The sequence below is a fragment of the Cebus imitator genome, unplaced genomic scaffold (genome assembly GCF_001604975.1).
Source record: "Cebus imitator isolate Cc_AM_T3 unplaced genomic scaffold, Cebus_imitator-1.0 Scaffold184, whole genome shotgun sequence".
NCBI classification, from domain to species: domain Eukaryota; kingdom Metazoa; phylum Chordata; class Mammalia; order Primates; family Cebidae; genus Cebus; species Cebus imitator.
In genome coordinates this window covers 4,058,875-4,065,765 of record NW_016107499.1, presented here as the reverse complement: position 1 = coordinate 4,065,765, position 6,891 = coordinate 4,058,875, and the positions used below count along the sequence as shown (strand labels likewise).

At 31.5% G+C, this 6,891-nt stretch overlaps 1 long non-coding RNA gene across 1 annotated transcript in view; it reads left to right on the top strand.

The window, feature by feature from the left end:
* Nucleotides 1-932: 932 nt before the first annotated feature.
* The window catches only part of LOC108316226, a 26,345-nt gene continuing 20,386 nt past the window's right edge, over nucleotides 933-6,891 (top strand). The window contains exons 1-2 of the long non-coding RNA XR_001830244.2: nucleotides 933-1,064; nucleotides 4,319-4,396. This is a non-coding gene — a long non-coding RNA (uncharacterized LOC108316226). The remainder of the gene's footprint in view (nucleotides 1,065-4,318; nucleotides 4,397-6,891) is intronic.

Genomic DNA, 6,891 nt, shown 5'->3' with positions numbered 1-6,891 from the left:
CGGAAGATACACCTTTGCTAAATTATTCTTTTAAGGTAGAGAAAAAAGTAACAGAAAATATGAAAATATGTCATTTAAAATAAAAAAGGACATTTATACACAGAAATAAATAAATCATGTAGATACAAACACAAAGATCTAAATGAACTGAGCTACATACCATGTGTATTACATAGTTGTAGGAAGACAGTATCGTAAGGCATAAGTATCATACATATATGTATTGCAGCAAAATGTAAAAAACAAAACCAAGATGTTCTTGAAGAAGAATAAGGTAGCATGATATACGCTATTGAATATTAACATACATTATCATTACAAATTACAAAATGTTTAAGACAATGTAGAATAGTTCCAGGCATATAAATTAACAATGAAAAGTAATAGAGAAAGACATAGGTATATTACCATTTGATGACCTATTTAATTGTGATGCTGGGTTAATTGTTTTCTTATAGAACTTAAAAGAAAACCAAGTCTCAATGCCTTATTTCATGCAAAAATACAAATTCTACATTGAATAATCTGTGTATTAAAAATCTACGTGTGTAAAGCCACATTACTTGGAAAGTTAAAGGTAGTGTTTTGGGTTGGCTAGGGAACAATAATCAATGTGAATAATATGGATAAGAAAAGTTTCTTTTGGAGATTAAATCTTTCATGTTTTTTGAAAAGCTAAGATGCTAAAGAGCTAAAAAGAATTGATTAGAATATAAAAGACACCATTAACCAGGAACACCACACTGGTGCTAGTGAAGAAGTCTATGGAAGATGATTGTCTTCAAGTCTGGTAGTGGACTTGGAGTCACTGTATGGTGGCTGACAGTCAAGAAGGAAAGATATATGTGAAGTGAGAAGAGTAATATCAGAACACTTAAAGACAAATAAAAATCTGTTTCTCACTGTCTCTACCTTTGATATGACAGATGATCCGCAGGAGAAATACATACTCCTCGAGCTCGATCTATCTGCACATGCACTTATCCCAGGAAGCTGAAGTGGGAGATCTGATGAGCAGTGGAGGACAGAACTAAAACCTTTGACTTTTGCTTTATACCAGTCAGGTGCACCTCCAGATAAACTACAAGATGTGCAAGTATCTGCTTACTTGGACTAACAGTCATAGCTTAATAGCTTTACTTCTGCCTTACAAACCTAATTGAAAACTATATGGGAAAAGTCTTATTGCCAACCTAAACACAGAAAGGAGTAAGGAAAAAGGAAAAAAGTATGAACTGTAAAAGTAATGAAGTTAACTAAACAAAATCTCCTGTTTCTCAAAAGACAACAAAAACTGAAAATACATGCCACAGCCTGCACAATATATTTGCAGTACACACATTCATGCAGATTAAGAGTTAGAATATAAATGTTCATATATATATATATATATATATATATATGTATGCTCAAAGAGGAATCAACAATCAATATGATGAAATAATTGATAGATCAGAAGTTGAAAAGTCAGGAAATGTTTGAACATATAGTCAACCTCATAATATCAAGTTAATATGCTTTGGAAATGTATGTGGTAACCTCAATTCCATGTGATTGGCTGAAATTAAATAGTTGGATGAAATCAGATGTGTGAATATGTGGAATAGGATACCTCAAAAATTGGTAAGGGAGAAATCAATTAAAATATGCACTGAGAGAAAATTGGGGCAATATCTAGGAAAGTAAAATATTGTCATAACTTTTGGTCCAGCATTTCTGTTCCTGGTTATATGCCCCATAGAAATCATCACCCTTGTACAAAAGTAGACTTGTACAATATATTTATCATTTGTAATTAAAACATTAGAAAAGAACAATCCTCTGAAGAATAGAAATGTCGTGCAGTACTTGTACAAGAATTTTTTATGAAATTCCAATATATTTGTGGACATATCAACATGAATTATTAAACATAATATTAAGCAAAAATACATAAGAATAGAGAGAATAGGTTATCCATACAAGAAAAACAAAAATGAAATTAAAAGCTATTATACTATATATTTACAAAAATTACATTATTATGTATCTAGTAACTAAACAAAAAATTCAATTAAAAAGATACATTTAAATTTCTATATGACTGAGCTAGAATAAGGAATCCAGTTTCTGAACTGATCAGGAATCCGTAGTAATTTATTTTTAATTCGTAAAATATAATTTGTACTTCTTTGGGGAGATACAAATGATTGATACATTAGTATTTATGCTTTTTTTAATGTTGGATATAAATCAGCCTTCTTTCTGTCATTGAACAGCCATGGAAAGCTTGCATAAGCAGCGACTAACATCCTTGGACAAATTGCATAAATCCATTTCTTTAAAATTAAATTCAGTCTCCAGATAAAGAGGTAAATTTTATGTAACAATTTATTCAGTGAATTAACCATTCAAACACACACCCCTACCTCCAACTTATCTTCTACTCTCACTCAAACAGAAGAGGGGGAAAGAATAACATACTACTGCTGGATTTTAGATTCATTTTCCTTATGTATTTGCATGCATCACCACCTCTGGAGGGCTTGCTATAACATATACTGTTGGGTCCCAATCCTAGACTTTCTAATTCAACAGATCTGACATGAAATGACTTGCATTTCTAACAAGTTCCAGATGATGCCCATTCTCTTGGCAATGGAAAGTTTAAGGTAGTATTTTGGGTTGGCCAGGGAACAAGAATCAATAATATGGATAAGAAGAGTTTATCCATTCTCCTGACCTGGAGGCCACTCTATGACTGCCACTACATGAGACCCATGCCAGCAGCACGAGCAACATGAAGAGCACCATAAGCTTATTAGAAATGCAGGATTTCCGGTTCCAACCCACATCTGCTGAATCCGAATCCACATGTTTTGTGTCATTTATAATATAACAATGCTTTTAAAAAATAGTTTTCTTTTAGAATAGTTTTCTACTTACAGAAAAATTGTGAAAATAGTACAAAGAGCTCCTACATATTTCACACTGTTTCCCTATCTTATGTATACTTGTCATAATTATTGAACCCATACTGATATGGTATTAAATCCATTTCACAACTCATTCATATTTCCTTAGATTGTATTTAATATTCTTTTTCTCTTCCAGAGTTTTTTCAAGGATATCATGAGGTCCAAAATGATGTTAGGATATAGTGTTGTATTGAGTAGTCAAGTCTCCACAGGCTCTTCTTGGCTGTGACTGCTACTCACATTTTCCTTGATTTTGATCACCTTACAATTTAAAGAAGTAGTGATCAGGTATTTTGTACTATGTCCTTCACTTGGCTTTTGCTTGATGCTTGTCTCCTGAGAAAACTGGGGATATGCATTTTGGGGAGGAAGACCACAGAGATAGAGTGACACTCTTTTCACATCAATGCTACAAACTATCAAAAGGGCTTACCACTGTTGATATTAACCTTGATCACCTGGCTAAGATATTATTTGTCAGTGTTTCAACTTTAAAGTTACTCTTTGTTTTTTTTATTTTCATAAAGTGCTCTTTGAAATGAAGTCACTCTGTGCAGCTGACATTCAAAAAGTAGGAAATTATCATGGTGGCAGAGTATCTGTATAAATAATGTGCAATTCTTTTATTTTCAGAGTTTTGAATTATAGCATTCCTATAAATCTTATTACTAATGGCTCCATAAATTGTGCACAACTGATATGTATTAGTGCACACTTTAAAGCCTGTGGACATGAGCTGTATTTGAAAAACAATTCAGATTGAAGATCTACCTGTTTTAAAGTGAATCTTAATTGGAAAGTAATGATGCCTCCTAGTATTATACTACTTTAGCTGAACCTACGATATCAGCCGTAGCCCAGAAAATATTAGAGCTACAATTTATACAGTTCAATATCATCTGCCAAGGCCCGCCTGGACTGCATCTGCAAAACCAGCTGTGGTTTCTTTGCTCTCATAATTCATGTCAGGATTTTTCAGCCAATGCATCATTGGTTTTGAATTTTATAGTGTTCCTCTCTCAATCCTCCGCCCCTCTAGTTTCTAACTGATAAAGAATAATTAGGTGAGGTTTAAACTATCAGGGCTATTCAGGGTTTGTGCAGAATAGGAAGGTTTCTTCCAGGTTACAGCACAATTTGAAGAGCCTGGCAAGAAGTATCCAATACTAGCAAGTAGAAAAGCAGCTTGAGCATGAGGATAGAACTACCCATGATATTTAGTACATGGAAAAAATGTAGAAGATAACTTACCTACCTTGTTATTGATCCATCAGAAAAAATTTTGTAAAGCATGCTTTCTGCTTTTGACTCAATGTAACCTCACAAATAGTATATTAATACGTATGTATCATTTTTTCCAGATAAAAACTGCAGTGAGAAACAAGCATCCTCTCCATCCAATTGAGGGGAGGACTGAGGAATTCTTGTGTGGCTTGAAGGTAATACAAAGCAAAATTAAAGGGAATTAAGTAAAGAGAAAAAGCCATAATTCATACTGTAAACTATAACTGACATCATCAAAGTTCTTGAGAATATTTAATAATTTATACTAGAAATAACTGGCTGAAACCAAGAAACTGGTCATAACATTTGAAAGTAATATAATTTTTAGTGTTAAATTATTTGTTACTACCTTGATATATGATTGCGATAAATTATTTAGTAAATATAATTTAGTAAATATAAATTATAAATAAATGTGTTAGAAAAATAAAATTATATAAAAATGTATATTAAAAATGAAATTTAAAAATAATTTATTATAATCGAAGTAACACATTTAAAACATTCAATAATAAAATATACTTGGCATACCATTCTAGCTCTGCCTCTGCCTCCAAAACAATATTCATCAAACATAGGAATGAGATGTATGCGACGGGAAAGTCAGTATGAGAATGCAATGGAGGTATATAATTACATCAAAACACAGACATAAACTGTGCTATTTCTTTTTTTTTTTTTTTTTTATTTTATTGTATTTTAGGTTTTGGGGTACATGTGAAGAACATGCAAAATTGTTGCATAGAAACACACGTGGCAGTGTGATTTGCTGCCTTCCTCCCCATCACCTACATCTGGCATTTCTCCCCCTGCTATCCCCCCCCAGCTCCCCACCCCCCACCGTCCCTCCCCTATTTCCCCACAAAAACTCAGTTATCAACAGGAAGATAATATCCATATGTAAATGGTGCAAGGATGGGATTAAAATAAATAGGTGCATATATACACACACACACCCCAAATACAAGTAAATCTTCATTACTTTTTCAAATACCCAAAGGTGCCTGAATTACTAACATAAATTTTAATAAACCCTCAGTGGAGGAAGATTTCTTCATCCCAGAGTCAACAAATTCCCATTAATACAGGGTTCTCTCATTTAAACATCAGAAATTGGTTAGAAAATCAGATATTTTTCTTGAAAATTTTAACCAGGAGTCTATTTCTTCAAATAGGCCAAAACATTTTCATGGTCTTGGTATCTTACTCCATATTACAAACCACCTTTTAATACTATATTTGAAGAAAAATTTAAAAATTTACGCTATCTTAGATCAGAAAAATATACAAAAAATAAGAGTGTAGAAAATTCTACAAATAAAAATGCTACATAAAAATTAAATTATAATTCATGTTTTTTACATTTTTATTATGGTAAAATATAATATGAAATTTGCCATTTTAACCTCTGAAGTGGACAATTTAGTGGCATTAATTGTATTTACATTTTTGTGCAGGAATCACTACTATTTTCAAAAATTTTCATCACTCCAAACAGAACCTCTGTCATTAAGCAACAACTCCCTATATTTTTTTCTTACTCCACCCCCAAAAACTCTAACCCAAATTTTGTCTATAGGAATGTCCCTGTTCTAAATATTTTATATAAGAGGAATCAAACAACATTTACTCTTTTGTGTCTGGCTAATTTCACTTTGCATGATATTTAAAAGCTTTATCCTTATTGTGACATGTATCAGAACTTCATTCTTATGGCTCAATTATATTCCATAGTATGCATCCATGCCACATTTTGTTTATCAATTCATCTGATGATAGACACATTTGGGTTATTTCCTCCTTTTGGCCATTGTGAATAATTCTGCTATAAACATTAGCATTTGGATACTAAATTAAATTGCTAGCTCATATAGTAATTCTGTTTAACATTTTAAGGTATCATCAAACTGTCTTCTTCCACAGCAGCTGCATCATTTTTACATGCTGACATGACATGTCATTGTGATTTTGATTTGTGATGGCCTAATAATTAATGGTTTTGAACAACTTTTCATGTGCTCATTATCCATGTGCATATGTTTAGCAAAATGCCTATTCAAGTTTTTTGCCTGTTTTTAATTGGGTTGTTTTGTTTTTTTGTTGTAGACTTACAGGTTTTTAATGTTTTGATATAAATCTCTTACAAGATACATACTTCACAGTACGTTATCTCACTTTACAAATGAGTCATTATTTCACTCTCTTAATAATGTGTTTTATTAACCAAAGGTTTTAATATATTTTAAACTCATACTGTGATATGATATACCCTGTGATTAACAAATTTATTACTTAAAAAAGTTAATTTTTTAAAATTACTCCGTATATTTGTCCTTATTGCTCACTTCCTACTTCATGAACATCAATTATCTGTTTGACAGATTGTCATTTTCCATGCTTCATACTAATTTTTTCTTTTTCTTTAAGATGTAAAGTTAGGTTAAAAATTTAAGATTTTTCTTCTTTTTAAAAGTTCAGATGTGTACAGTTAAAATGTATCTCTAAATACTGCTTTTACTATGTTCCATATGATTTCATATGTGGTGTTTTTACTTTCATTTCTCACAAGGTATTTTCTGATATTTTCTTTCTTTTTTTTTTTTTTTTTTTTTTTTTTTTTTTTTTTTTTTTTTTTTTTTTTTTTTTTTTT